Here is a 16,663-nt window from a genome sequence, read left to right as displayed (position 1 = left end):
GCATTTTATATCGTCTGTATGTTTCTAAAAATAGGGTTCAAAGTGTTAGTAAGGAGTTGTTAGAACATTTGGAAGTATTTGGCCTCACGCCAGCGCGTCAATAGACCGTAGTGGCAGGAGTGACGTCTCGTGGCCGTTACAGTGTGTTTACACCACAGTTACCGCCATTTGCTGGTATAATGTGCTCTTGAAGCCGCTGGGAAGTGGCCTAAAATCTTTATTGAACACGTCGCTACGTATATCGGCAATTACAACCACAACATGGTTCTGTGAATGCGAATTGTTTGAATACGATACATAAATAATATTATAACAGTGACAGAACAATACTGCTAAGTGATTGTTGTGTAACTAACGTTTTCCATCGTACACTCACTTATAAACAATTATTTTATCGAAAACTAAACAGTATATGAACACTGAACATATAGACTATGATGGCATTTTTTTTATTAAAACTATGCTTACTTTTTCTTTCACCAACAATTTTGAACTTAACAAAGTGCTGGAAACTCGAAATTGACCGATACAATGATTCTTTGTATAATTCAAGCTCTCTATAAAAATGGTACCAGCAGTTGTTTAAAGGCTCTTGTGCCAAATCTAATTTGGAAGTGAATTAAGTAAGACATGTTGCAGTTGCGCTGTTTATAGCAAATAGTTTATCTTAGTCTGGCTGGTGATCGATCGCAGCTGTCACCACTGTGCATTTCGGCTTAATGATTCTATTTGCTCTATTTCGATAATTTCAGCTGCAAATGTATATCGCTTCGTAATTGGATATCGGTTTAATTAAACAATTTACGTACGGTAATGTGGGAATTAATATTATTAATTATAATAACTTTATTCAACACCAAAAGTTCCATTTATGATTTCAAAAAATATTTCCATTTGATTTCGAAAAAGCAATTTTATAGTACTCGTAATAAAGTTTTAAATTACTTGTTTTATCTGCGAAAAGAAGAATGAGAAACTGATTTAACATATCAATCTTCTTATTCACAATCGAGGCAATAACCCTTAACTTGAAGTATACATTGCAATAGTATTGAACATTAACAACACAGCTTCATTTAAAAATGTACGCGTATCGAAATTGTTCGCAGTCCAATACGTTGCGAATTCATAGGGACTCTCATTGTGCACGCCACTCGTAAACCTGCTTTACTGCTTACGCCCGATACCTTTACACCTTCTAATAGCCCGTAGGTATTGGGGTATGTGGCACACTGAGATATTTTCTTACTCCTATCCTTTAACCAACTGGTTGTTAAACCAAACCAAATTAAAAAATCTGTTTGGTGGCAACCGGTGCCGCGCAGCATGTAGCTGGTTCGATTCTTTGGTTTGTCCGTTTGGGGTAATTTTTTGTATGATCCACAAATCATTGTTTCTGGTCTGGGTGTAATATGTATGTGAACTTGTTTGTTTGTAATAGCGCCCACGACCCTGGAGAAAATGCTAGTGTGGTGCAACGTTTTATTAAAAAAATGTGTTTAGAATTGACTTAATACATACACATACATACATACCTACATATCGTCACGTCTTTAATCCCCGAAGAGGTAGGCAGAGGTGCACATTACGGCACGTAATACCATTGTACAATGTACACCCACTTTTCACAATTTATGTTTTAAGTCCCATGTAATAGGTGGTGAGCCTATTGCCATATACCGGGCACATTTCCAGACTCCGTGCTACCACTGAGAAATTTTCGAAAATCCGAAAAAAGCCCAGTAATACTTTGCCCGACCCGGGAATCGAACCCGAGACCCCTTGTCCGGCAGTCACACTTGCGACCACTCGGCCAACGAGGCTTAATCTTAACCATAATTAGTTAATTGCCAACATTTTACACAGAATCGCTGTCATCTACCTTCACAGTCTACCATAGGTGATATAGATATCTACTTTAAAATAATGACATAGCAAAGATAATAATGTATGAAATGTACCGAGTACAAAATCTTGGATTTGATTTTGCTAGGCAGTTTTCTTTGCGCGGACTTTTCGATTACTTGTCGGCGTCCAGTCCCTCTATTACATGGGACTAATACCATAACTGTGATGGGTATATTATGCACCCTTTTCGGCAATGGCATTGCTTAGGCAGTTCTATAAGAAACGTGTCGGCTCTAACGTATGATTACAAACCTATCCCTTTTCTTAGGTCATTCGTATGTGACATCACTAGTAGTGCTATTATAAGGGAAAAAACCGCCAATGACTGCCTCGTTGGTCAAGCGGTTGCAAGTGTGATTGCCGGACAAGGGGTCTCGAGTTCGATTCCCGGGTCGGTCAAAGTATTACTGGACTTTTTCGGATTTTCGAAAATTTCTCGGTAGTAAGCACGGAGTCTGGAACTGTGCCCGCCATATGACCTTATTACATAGGACTTATAACATAAATGGTGAAAAGTAGGTGTATATTGTATAGCGGCATTACGTGCCGTAATGTGCACCTCTGCCTACCCCTTCGGGGATAAAAGGCGTGGCGTTGTATATAAAAAAATCAATATGTTTTAAAAATAAGATGAAAAACGGCCATTACTAACTACTAAACTTATTTTTATAAATCTATATTTTTTGTTAATGTCTCCCAGTGTACCACGGCCCGCCGCGCAGTAGTTACCGGCGCGCGGTTTTTACGTCTTCCAATGAATATTTAACTGAGATGAAGTGATAAAAAAATGTAGCCCCTGTAGCTGGGCCGGGTAAGTAGCCGATACAACTCAATAATGTAATGGAATAGTTGCTCCAGTTAATTGGCGTTTGGTTCGCAGAGCTCGTGTTACAGCGCGTAACAAGCAACTTGTTATCAAGTGTTGAGATAGTAAAAGGTTAGTTTGACTGTCACGTTTTGTATTTAAGAGTTTAATTGGGTAGTTTCCTTGGTCAAACATAAATTATTTCGACTTGGTAATATAAAAAAAATATTCAAAAAAATCAATAACCACACTTACATTTATAGGTTTGATGATCAACCTAATTTTTAAATTGTTTTAGATAATTTTCTAAAAATAAGTCTGCTATTTGACGAAAAAATCTGATGACGTCATAACGCACGATTTCATACAAAATTGCATAGAAAAAATCATTTTTCAAGTTTCGATAAAAGTATTAAATTTGACTAATTGGAAACTTAGTCTATTCTGTAAATTGGTGTTCTGAATTTAATTAAAACTTTCTTACTAACTCTGCTTCGGTTGAAAGGTTGATGATGTAAGTTGCCTAGTAAGGCGTCTCCACTGTGATTCCCGGGTCGTACAAACTATTTGATTCAGATTTCCATTTTTCCAATGCATAGTATGGAGTTTAAAAATATCTTTCTAGATTCAAAGTTGCGTCTTTGTATAGTTCTGCTATATCTTGCGTCTAGTATCCATTTCCTGGCAGTCCTTGCACTTACAAGCAGAGTTGTTTAGTTACAGTATCGCGATCAGATTGTCGCCTCGCGCTGCAACGAGTCGATTGTTCGATTCTATCGACAAATGCAACAGTCGCAGCTAGTTTCGCACCTTCCCGCTTTGAATTCTATTTTCACTTCGATGTCACTGGGACCGGACATTAACTTAACTTTCATAGAATTTCCTTAGTTGTTTCTAGTTTATGTAAAGGAAACTGGCAAAAATAGCATTGGCCTCATTTATTGTTATTTTTTTATATTTATAACTCGGGATATGACAATTATATCAGTTAGTAGTCAATCGATTTCGAGTGTTCTTTAAAACCCCTGATGCAGCTAAGGAAAATTATAGTAACATTCTGTAAGTTTCATTTCATTTTAATATAACTAAAGAGCGGGCCCCATGTTCGAAGGATTTATTGACTACCAATTGAAATATTTGACATATTCCCAGTTATATGAAAAAAACGAATTACACAGGGCTGAATACTAATATTACTAATTGATAGCATGTCATGTTTGTCCATCGGTGTAGCTATTGTTTATAGTACATAAAAAAAAGAGTTGCGCAATCAACCGTTTTGTTTTTATGGCAAGCAGGATTGCGTTTTTAATTGTGCCATGAAATTATAGGTAAAATGGGTTAACAACATTTTATTAATATTAAGCAGCCAATTTTATTACTCAGTCATTTGGAATATATTAAATAATAATTTAATTTTAAAATTATCCGGACGTAAATAATATTTTCGTTTTCGTTTTATCTCTCTCAGTATTAATTACACACATTTTAAGAAGGTAATGAAATTGGTGAATTAACCTGAACTTTGGTCCCTCATATTGGGTCAAATATTTAAAATAAGCTTTTAAAAAATTACTCACCGAGTACCAGGTTAACATGAACTAAAGAAGCACTTCGCGGAGTCATTCAATTTCTCTTCATTCGTACTAGCAGATGAAAGTCCTCGTACGAGTAGGTACAACACAGTTTTATATTCGTAATGTAACATTTAAACTAAATCGTGTAGAAGCCAAGGAATGTGCGATTGCAGTTTTCTAAAACACTTTTACATTAAAAACAATGTTCCCTTTATATTGTGAGATTTCAACTTGAATGTTGTTCGCCGCCATGACAGTTTGTTGTAATTAATTTCTTGTTTCGCTTTGGATGAGTCTTGTATTGTTTTATTTACATTAGGTATTCTAAATATGGTCGTAAACTTGTGTTTGTTGAAATGTGGCGAAGAAATATCAGTGATTATCATGCTCAACGTGTGTCTAATGTCATTTTGTGTTTGTACTTCTTCTAATTTAACTTTTATGTTTAAAGGCATATGGTTGAAATTAGCAAAATAAACATCGTCAGCATGATTCGCTGACTCAGCCCCTGAAGTACTCAATGAAGCAGCCGAAACTGGAGCGATGATTTATATCATCTCTTAGCTGAGTTATAGCGTCGCATCGTGCTCAACTTTCTTCGTTACGTTTCACTGGCAAATTTGTTCCCTGACTAACGAGTTTGCTGTCTTACTTTCTTTCCCTAAAGTAGGTTACGGAGGTACAAGTTATGGAATTTAACACGCGTGAGTCTAGACAGCTATGACTTGTAATTAGTGCTTCGGAATTACTTCTGTGTGTAGTTGTGTACTGAGCTGCTCCGAGCGCGGTAATCAGCAACTTTATACTAATAATGTGGCTCTGACGTCACAATGATTACATTCGTGTCATTCCTCAAAAGTTGATGTAGGTTTAATAGTAATTAAATGGCGAGGCTGTTACTAAAAGCTGAGCTCGATTTTAGACACCATGCTGTTAAGAGTAATATGTCAACCATAAACATTTAATGCTTTGTTCTACTTGAGAGTCAAAACCGCAAACAACTAGGTGAGTGAGTAGCTATTAAGGTCAATAGCCACAAAGTTTGTCAATAAAATAATCTATACTTTTCTTGGAGACGTTTTTTAAATGAATATTGTAATTTAGTAATTGGGGTTTCTATACCTATGGATAAGTCACTCAGGAAATATTCTGTTTTAGTAGAAACACATCACACATAGAAACACATTATAGTGGACGTGATAGTACATTCCCACAAGGACATAGATTTAACAACGATTGATTCATTACAAACACAGCAAGCTGCAGGACAATAGACAACATCATTAGCTCAGTCCAGTAGCATGAATCATTATAAATCGTGGGCTACATAAAATCGAGATAGTTGTAGTATTTATGATAATAGCTGCGTGTCTGGCTGCCCTCGGCTATAAAGCAGCGTGAAGAGTGGCCGGCGTGAACCATGGGTCACGTGGTACATGCACGGTGCTTCTATTGTGGGGACAGATACTCGGGAGGCTATTTTATGGCGTTGATACTGTGGCTATGGTGTTGTATTTAATGGGAATATTTTGTTGTTGGTTGCACATAATGTCGCGGCGAACTAGGTTAATTAGCCACTTAATTACAGGTCTGAATGACAAGCCATTTGAATGAGTGAATTTCTCGGTCAGGCTGTTAGTTGAATGGCAGAGGTTTGTTTTTAAAACTGGGTTCGGTATCAGAATATCAGGTTAGGTTAGGTTAGAACTGTAACCCTCACAGTAATTGGATCGTCATCGCTATTACAAATAAACAGCAAATAGAATTCTACTACAACATTTGTTATACAAGCCAGGACACTAATTGAATGACTTGTTAAGTTAGTTGCCTGTGTGTGACACCTTACTCTATGTAAGGTTTTCAACATATTATTATAACAGTGATTCCCACGCAGTGTTTTAAACCCACTTGGAGTCAGAAAAGACATCAATAGTATCGCGGAACGTGTCACTCGTTTTATTGCACTTTCACAGCTACACCACTTCACGGGGCCATAAAATATTTATATTTTATAGCTCCTAATAAAATATTTACGTCGGTTCCCGAAACACATTCACCTGACGAATAAACAAAAATATATCTTCTCTAATTCAACATTCCCTTTTATATAGAAATTTTCTCGGAACTGTATAAAATTGTGTTTAAAGGTTACAATTTTGCCGCATCCTGTCTCTTTACGGACTCTCGTAAATTTTTATATTTTTTTCTCGTTTTAATGTTTTTTTTTTCGGTAAATCTACTTACTTAGTCAATCCTTTAGTTTAGTGCTTGGCTGTATTAAAAAGTACGAAGGTTTTAGATGTCCATATAATTGCGACTTGGCAGAAGTGTTTGAAATACTATTCCTTACACTATAAAAAAGTTAGTCAATAAATTAAAACAGAAATAAATTGCAACGTAAATAGGCATAAGTATTGCAAAAAGCATTATTGTGTATATTATATTCTAAGATATATTTTCGCTTTGCTTGTAAATCGGCTAAAAAATCAGTTTCAGTTCCACTTGACAAGTTTGCAGGCGCTGCAAACTTTGAGAAATGCTGTCACAACTTATAAAAGTCTGGCAGGCGATAGAAGTTGGGGAAATCTGTATCGAGCGTCGATTTCATAAAATATCTTCGTTCGCTGAAAAATTGAGGAAAACACTGAAGATGGTAAAAGCACGAATTTCTTGCAGCGAAGCCAGTGACCATAACAAGCTTTTTTTTTCAATATAATAATTAATGCAAATATTTTGCAATAATTTGATAGGCGTATTTTAGTTTTCATCTACTTAGCTTAGAGTATTAAGAGCGTAATACGATGTAGTCCCGTACTACTAAATTAAGATTAACCCAATAACACCTAGTTGAAACTGTTATTGTAGGCCTTATTGTTCTAGTTTTAAGGTATGTCCTCCTTCCCCCAACGAGTATAGTTTACTACAAATGGTTATTTAGTGAAGAATTCAATCTCGAATCAAGCGTCCGTCTCGCAGCTGAAACCTCGAAGAGGAATTGTTTTCAGACGTAATTTCAGATAGAAACAACGTTAAACTTATAAAATACTGGAAGCTAGAGGGAATGTAGTTTACTCAAAAAATCACTATCCGTACTAAAGTTCAAAGAATGTAAAAAAAAGTTTATATTGTAGAAAAAGAAATAATATAAATAAATAAAGTAACAATTGTCAGACATTTGACAACAACAACATAAAGCGACAACTTTACAAACAACAGTCTCATAATAAAGTCGAACATCTTAACTGTTTACTCTGAATTAATAACGCCGGAATAAAGTTCGTGAACAACTTTACAAATGCGATCAACATCAAACAGAGCCAGTTTATTAAGGAAGCCTCCATCTTCCTGGACAGAAGGACCACGAACTAGGGTCTTAAAGACCATCGTATTTGTAGGAACGTATAGCCTGTGATTGAGGGGGTTGTAGTAACGGGAAGTAATGTGGACGTCTCGACTAGTTTCTATGTGAACCGTGCCAGTTAAGTGGGTACTTGATTACATCGAGTTCAAGGGGTCCGGATTGTTTTTAGTCAAGGATGGTGTGACGAAGAATTGTGATGATTGTTTGAATTGAATTGGGAGTTGTGAAAGATAGTTTTAAAAGATTTTCAAACCATTTAATTTTAAAAAATGTTTTAAAGTTTAGTTAAGTGATTGATTGAAAAAGCACATGTTTAGCATTATTAGATGAACACAAAAGAACTCTAAAATATCTATAAATTATTATATTTATCTCGAGAATTATGTAAAGTCTAATGAAATACACATACTAGTTAATTCTTTGACTGATTTTATATTTACAAAATGTTTGCATGTTCAGGATGGTAACTGACTTCGTCCCGTGACTACCACTTTTAAATTTTAGTACCAGGCTCTCATGAAAAGCACAGAAGTAACTAGAATCAAGAATCCTAACACTAATTTGTTCAGATTGGTGTTCTTACATGAGCTCCAGTGCTGGACGGGTTCCAACCCCAATTACTGGCTACTACGAAGATATATTAATTAGTTTCATGGGTATTTGGCTGGATGTGTGGCGCCTGAGTAGTTCGCACCCAAAGTGGACGCGATTTGTAGCGCCACCTTATTAACTACGCAGGTGAGTGTAAGTGCGTGCTTCAGGTGAAATATATTCAGTGGGAGTTTATTAGAATGGATGGTAAGGTGTTAGTTTTGTGTTAATTGGTACTTTGGTTATCAATAATTCTTGACACAGTTAAAACTATTATTTTTATGTATAAAACTCTTCCGTTACTGACTGACTGACTGACCGACAGACAGCCGAAACTACTGGACCTAGGAAGCTGAAACTTGGCATATATGTTCCTTAAGGAGTGTAGAGGAGAATTACTCTAAATTTCCACGGGATGGGAAAAACGTTAATTACCTATTTATGCGACAGAAGATTTTTGGAATATAAAATTGTACATAAAAATATTCCAGCCAAACAACAAAACCCTATCTGTGTCCACTTCCACATCTCCACTTCCAGCTAACGATTTTTGAACAACGCACTGAACGTGTTTGTAAAATTCACGGTGTACCGCGTACATCGTTTCGTTAGTACAAAACGTTCGAATCGCGGTTCAAACAAAAAGAGTAATCGATGCACTCATCGTGAAGTTATTTCGCGAGTGTCGGTGTCCAGTTATGCGAATAGCTGACCTCCTTTTTGAGATAAAATTGAATTGGAAACTTTTTGGGAGTCAGGAGTGAAGTGGTTCATTTTATTTGCTATGTTTTTATTTTTTGTAGACTAGTCCTAGATTCAAGTATTTAGTGTATTCTACTTAAAATAAATGTAGCTTCATAGAAACAAATAGTCTAAGATTGAAAAATATACTATTTTCAGTTGACTTTTAAATACTACTGGGTAGGTAAAGTAAAGACACTTATTACCATAAATACTATTCTTTGTCTAATCGGTACGGTAGTCTGCGAGCGACTGCCCGCTAAAAACAAATGCTGACGTCCCCACAGACTTATCAAATTAGTGGTATTTTAAATCGTCGAGCTGTGAACTATGACACGTATCAGAAGTACTGGGATAATCTTCAAATTACAAGTCTTCTACGAGTATGTACTGTCATAGTACGGATGTACCGAACTCGAGTTATAAGAGGAGAGCGAGTGCACCAGTTTGAACTAAGATATTCAGTAGATTACGACTACTTTATTCTTTGGTAGCAAATTGTATTCTAACATTAGAGAGACACCACTTGAAATTATGTTCTTCTTTCATCGTCAACATCACTCAATAGTACTAGACAGAAATTCAAAATGGAATATTTTAAATAAAATACTTAACATTTTCGTTAAAACGGTAACAACATTTCAATGTCACAGAATACTTATCAATTTCACCAGAAATTTCGAATAAGTTTGTGGACCACAGGAATTCTATGAATATCTCAACCAAATGGCATTTATTATAAGAAGGAACTTTCCGTCATCTTAGAGTATTCATAATTTTCACAGAAACTTGTAATAAATTCTGAAGCCGCAAGAAGTCGTTCTTGAATGTCGTCCATAGATTGCACCGCGACATAAAGGTGGTGTTGGTCAAAGCGCTGGCAATCCTATTGCGGTGGATTACAAGACCGCCCGAGGACTTACAAGTTCGGAGCGGAGCCTTCAGCGTCAAATGTTTGCTTCTCATTTGTGAGACGGTATTAATTTGGTCGAGTGACTCGCTGTTATTCTATTCATAACTACTTGCTCATTGTTGTGCTGAAATAATTACAAGTGTGTAATTTGTGTTAACTTGCGAATATCATTGCTTTAATTTGCTGCCTTCTCCGTACAAGGGTCTCCTTCTTGGTTTATTTTTGTTCAAGTTCACAGTTCATGTAACCTAGTAATGGGTGGTTGTGTATAAAAAAAAAAAACCTGAACAACATAACTGACAGACTGAGGAATGTCGCAATAAATTTAAATGAGTTTCTTTTGAATAAATATGCTTTAATGTTGAATGCAGAAGTTTCATCCCGGAAAAACGTCACAAAGACGAGAAAATCTTTTTTATAACTCGAAACCGAGTTCGATAAACAAATAAAAGCAACCAATACACCTCGAGTTAGCCACTTTGTTTGCACACAATACGACATGAAAACTGTCCCATAACAGCTTTAGACAATACTCGCGGCACAAACATTGTAAGCGATAATAAAGTTGAAGAAAGCGGAGAACTAAACAAACTCCAAGTTTTACTTCAAGTGGTTGGGCGGAGGGAATGGAGTGGGAGACAGAAGGTTCACTCTTCTTGTGTATTAACACTAGTATCATATAAGCTGATCACAAATGGATAAAGACGTGAAGCTTGAAGAAAATTTGTGTTTTAAAATGCATTATATAAACTTAAATTCATCTAAAACCTAAAGACACGTATTGAAAGTGTTTCAAAGTTTAAAACTAAAATTATTTTTTTGACAAACATGCGTTGGGACCAAACCTAATTATACATCAACAAATAACTATCAAACAAAGATATCTTTCCATTAGTAATGGTCCTTCTGTCATAACTCTCCTGTGCCAACGGTGTAACGCAATTTATGTATTACATTTTGTTTGTGTGAGTTGTATGGGAGCGACCCTTCCTTTTTATATCATAATGGAACTTGAGCGAGGCTTTTGTCTCACGAGTTCGTAATGAGTGCTGGATGAGGCCGCAGTTTTGTTGGTGGGAAAAAGCGATGAGCGAGTTTTTGCTAGACAAACCAGACTTTGCAAAAACTGAACTGTATTGACCACAACTTAGTGATAATGCTTAAGTTCTGTAGTTCTACCAAGACAGAGGGTTAAGTTTCAGTTCAAAACCAAATCAAAATGGCCAATCAATGTTAATTAAACCGAATTACAAAGTACAATCGTCGTATAATTTCTCGATTCAAAAGTTCTTAATTACATTTAAATTGTAATTCACTATTACACTTAGTTGTAATTAAAGTTAAGGCTCATCTATTGTCTGCTGCTTCTAATTTTACTGGAAAATGCTATTCTAATTTAGATATAAAGTATTTAGTCATATACTTTTACGTAAATGTAAAAAAAAAACCGTAAATCGGTAATAACTGGTAGTCCTATATTAAACCTCTTTGTTTATCCACAATTTACTTAAAATCATACATTGGTTACTGGTTCCATGAGCGATCTAAATCACAATCAATTACATTATAATTCTTAAAAAGAGCTCAAAACCGCTTCAAATTCAATTTTAATTAGAAAAACGTTGGTTTCTGCAAAAACATGTTGGAACTAAAAGACATAAAACAACAAATGTTGAGATAATTATATCATTTGAATTAAGTATGAAATTATTAGCAAAACAAGCTTAATCATCGCATGTCTTATTGTAAACTTTCAGTACCATAAATCAGTACCACTATTTTAACCAGTAACATTCAAACATACCTGAAATGTAGTGATCCGATCGTTTGCAACCGCTATCGCTTACCACAGTAACGGGAGGCAGCGGTTTATTGAAAGTACATACATAGCAGCACACGCGGAGTTTCCTTACTCGTTAGCAAAACGGTTAGAACGGCCCGCCTTTTGAATACGCTTAATGTAAACCCGGGTACACACTACACACGGGGGAATCTTGTGTCTACACGTTAATGTTTTTAATGGCTTTTACAGTGAACTAATGTGGTTTTATTGTTCTTACTTCGTTGTTTTAGTTTTTGGCTGTACTAATGTATGTACTAGGATTTATATTCAAGTTGCTACTTTTGTTAATTGCGGATTTATTTTAGTCTCAACTTTCAGAACTATGCACTGTCCGCGCTGTGCATAGAAATGACTTAGATCAAAACTAAACTTGAGTAAAACTCTAAAGAAAATTTTATTTTCGTCTCAATTTAAAATTTTACGTGTAGTTCATATTGATGAGGTACAAAATTCTGTGCATGTCTTTCTTATTTAAGTACTCAGGAATGCAGATTTCTTTAAAACCAAAAGATTTGGTCCAACATTAAAGTAACAAGGACTCATACTAAGACATTTTCATAAGACTTACTTCAATATTTTATATCATAATTATTAAAATAAATCAAAAACGCAGTGATAAACTTTAATTTTATTAAATGGCGCCTGCAACCGCAACAATAATGTTTCTTTAAAGTAATAATCTTATTATTCAAAGTGATATGTGCAAGAAGCATGCAAGCATCAGGTGTGTGTCTCCACGCGCTATTTGTAACAGTCGTGTGGTTACTGCATGCTGTATAGTTTACAAGAATAATAACATAAAGCAAAACAAGGGATAATTTACTGAAGTCAATTTAATTGGTCACTTGTCATCAAAGGCCACGAAAGAAATAAACCTTCATAACAGACGTATAAACATATAGGTTAAGGCTGACAATTTGTTAAAGAAAGTTGATGAGCGCCGTAAACCCCACAACAATTCTATAAACCTTTACTGACATCTTGATAACCGTAATACGCCACCAGTCACATTCAACCAGTTTAGATAAATGTAGTTTCATAACCCAGTGACAGATGACTCTGCGACGCCGGTAACAACAAGAACAATAATATAATTCAAACAATACAATTCCTGAGAATCCAATAGTAGAAAACGTTGTAACAAATACAAGCGGCGATCAGTCACAGGTGCAGCTATCGATCAAGGTTTACACTAACGTAAGACGGAGCACCGATATACGGCGACATTGCAGCGCTAAATCTAATTCTTTGATATATTTATTACTACACAGTGTTATTAGGTTACTGAGATGTTACAGGAACCAAATACAGTAATTGAAACATAACATTTGTATTTTATGGAAAAAGCAAAACGGCTACGAAAGCGTAGCATGCGTAGTAGAGAGTACTACGGCGTAGTCATTATTGCTACGGCGTAGCTTACGTTCATAAAAAGTTGTCATTGATGAAATAGACTTTCTTTTCGATTGTAAAAACGATTATTGTATAGTTTATTTATACATAACACTGCAGAGGAACAATCGACGGACAAATAGTCCCAGGTCTAAGCTATGTCACAATTTGTTAGTTTTATCGAGGTGCTTTATTGTTGGGTACGTTTGGCCTCCATGTGGTGACAAAATAGGAGTCTAGCATTTGGCCTATGTACTTTGGTCGTATATTTTACTGCCACTGATAGTAGAAAAACATTTAAAATAAGCGAAATAACTTAGGTAAACAATAAGGATCTGAACGTATCAAAGAAATTCTCTTGATTCTATGAATCAAGTAATATTTATTAATAATTTTCCAAAACAGTTCTTAAAAAAGCAAGACAAAACAAACTTTGTTAATTAACAGGAACATAAAATGCAATTAAATTTTCCACGAAATACCAAGTCGTATGTACGAAATTTACTTTAGGTACAGATGGGGCAATGGCTGGGAGAGCGGCTGCTACACCACTATTTTAATTCCCAAATGGGAATATTTTTTGTATGGTCCACAAATATGTTTAGATTCTAGGCGAAGTATATGTGAATTTTGTTAGTAATGTTACGTTTTCTTAACGGAAAATATAAAAGAAATAAAATACTCCAATATAATGGCACATTAATTCAAAATACGATACTAAACACGCTCACGTTTTCATATAATACTTTAATACGATTTTCATGTGATCCTTGAGTTGTTGAAACAAACTGAATATTTGCGCTGAATATAGAATTTGATTCTATTTATTCTGTTAAAGACTGAAGCTTCGAGCGTCTGTGGTTACTTTACACTTAAACCAAAAATGTGATGTTCAAGAGGATTGTAAATAAGTGAAATATAATATTAATGAGGTATGACTAGACTATATAACAACAATACATACAGTATATAATTTAATTGTCAAGAGAGTTTTTAATGAATCTACAGTTTTGTTTATGTATTAGCAAAACATACATATCACAGAACTGAACATATTTCTTTAAAACGAATTGCATTTACATTTCTACATCATTTAAATGAGAGCACTTACTCTTATACACAGACATCTAAAGAGAGCATCGTTGAACAAAAATAAGAGAGGTGTTATCTCAAGTATTTAACACAAACAAAATCAACATAATCAATAGTCATTTTATTCAGGTTGCTTCGCTCCATTCTCCTTTGTCTCTTTCGCACACAATACATTCCTTTCAGCTCATTTGCTTGCCTAATCGACGAGAAAGCACGATATGAGGCGATTATATACCTCTACAGACTTGCCAGTACTCAACCACAGAGTAACATTACTTAGTCATCCGACACTAGTATAGAAACAGTGTGTCGTCCATTTCAAAGGTATCTCTCTACTCTGTGTCACAAGGTTGTCTAATACAGTACCGCGTGTAAAGATGAGGGTTCATTTGGCTGCAGAATTTCAGAATTTCGACAAAATTGTGCATTAAATTAAGTTCCATATGGCTTTAATGGTTTTGTTCGTTAAAAAAGAATAAACTTAAACAGCGTTCACGTTGCCGAGCACTACCGACGATATTTTATGCTTTTAAATTTTTAAATAATTTGTAAACGATTTCTATATTCTAAATATTTTTTTAAAAGAATTGTTAATTATTTAAAAACCCATTATTTTCCTTTAGTTTACTTAAAAACTAATTTAAATAATGAAAGAAATAGAAAACACTAGAGATTCAGAACTTTGGAGGTAAATGTATCAATTTTGAGCTTACGTTAAAGCTAGAGAAATAAACAAAAATAAAATTGTGCTCCAAATAAGAGAATAAACCGTACAAAATATGACTATAACCGAACAAATTCTTTCAATTACCTTTCCACACGAAACTTGTGCATAGACGATGGCCCACATTCTAGGACGCGGCAAAACTTTTTCTCGCGATTTATTTAGTGTACATTGCGCGCTGCTCTTGGCGTGTTTACGATGTGATTTGGCGTTCGCCCGTATAAACGTCAATGGAACCAATAAATAAATTGTATTTTATACGCGACCATACTTTTTGTGAACACTCGGCTGTGCCAAGCACTGCAGTTACATTTGGAATTGGGTCTAGTGTGTAGTGCAGGCGAAAGGCATACGCATTTCGTAAGAGATGGCTATTGTGACGTCATCGATGATAACAATCAATTATTAAAAAATAAATGAAAATAAATTATTTCACAGGTCGGGGCCATTTAGTAAAACCATTTTTGTAAGATAAATATTACTTTATTGCCGTAACAGACTATATTGCGCAGAGCGATCATAATAATATGAACAAAATTTTTGAATTTAATTCTGCCAGTGTCTTCTGTAAGTCTTGGTGGGTACAGAGACAATTAAGCAACTAAAGAAACCAAATCGCTGTCAACAATCAAACAAGTCAATCTCGAGTATGTAAAACTGTGACATGTGTCCCAACATCAGTTACTGTAGTGCTGTCCCCCGCCGCCTCCTACAACTGGCGCCAGCGCCTCCGTTTCGATACACGCCCCTCACCACAACACGCTCGTCTTTTTCTCGTACATTCGCTGCACTGCCAAACTCCATACAGTGTTTATACCGCCAGTTTTTGTGCCAGAATGAATGGAATATGGCCGGCCTGGCAGTCTGGCGGGCTGGCAGCTTGGCAGATTGGCAGAATAGAGGCGTACCCACGACTTCACGGGCTATTTAAAATTATTCACTATTTGTTATATTGCATTTTTATGTGTGAATGCACTTGGGTTTATAGTTGGCGTTAGTTTTTGTACCAAATTTAAAACATGATTTGTTGTTTATGTACAAACATTACTTTGTCGTTATTTTGTAATGGAAATATATGCGTCAGCGTTTGGGAAGAAGAAAAATACAACTAATTTCTTTTCAATGCAAATTATTTTTACGTTTGGCAACACAGCTGTTCCGTTTATTTACCTAAGTATACATATTTTGCTGACTGGTATATATTCCTGCTGATACAAGAATAAAGTAAGATCGGTATTAATTCCAATGTCATAATTATTGTGTATATACAAACTAGCAACAATTATACTTTAATAGTTTTTCAGATACAGCAATGAGGTTGCTAAAAGCTTAAACAGATAATTTACTTTGCATTTGGCTTTAATGTTGATATGTCTAACTACAGATGTTGTTTCAGTTTATCGCCGTTGTCGGTCTATGGAACAACAAAATAGTATGTATGTGTGTGTGTCGTGTATGAGTGTGACCGAGTGTTGCGGTGGCGCCAGCTGCTTGTTTCAGCCGCGGGACACCGAACACAAACTTAAATCACAATGATACTTGTAGGGAACGACTATAAGGGGAGCCTTATAATATTATAAATTGCATTGATTATACGTCGATCAATTAACGAATAAAACCAAATAATGATATTCCTAAATATTTGTGATTTTCTTAACTTTTCAAAACGACTAGTTTGTAAGGTTGTTTTATAGCATAAAGACATGAAACGTAAAC

The sequence above is a fragment of the Spodoptera frugiperda genome, chromosome 29 (genome assembly GCF_023101765.2).
Source record: "Spodoptera frugiperda isolate SF20-4 chromosome 29, AGI-APGP_CSIRO_Sfru_2.0, whole genome shotgun sequence".
NCBI lineage: Eukaryota > Metazoa > Arthropoda > Insecta > Lepidoptera > Noctuidae > Spodoptera > Spodoptera frugiperda.
The sequence above is the reverse complement of the archived record's forward strand: the minus strand, read 5'-3'. Positions refer to the sequence as shown.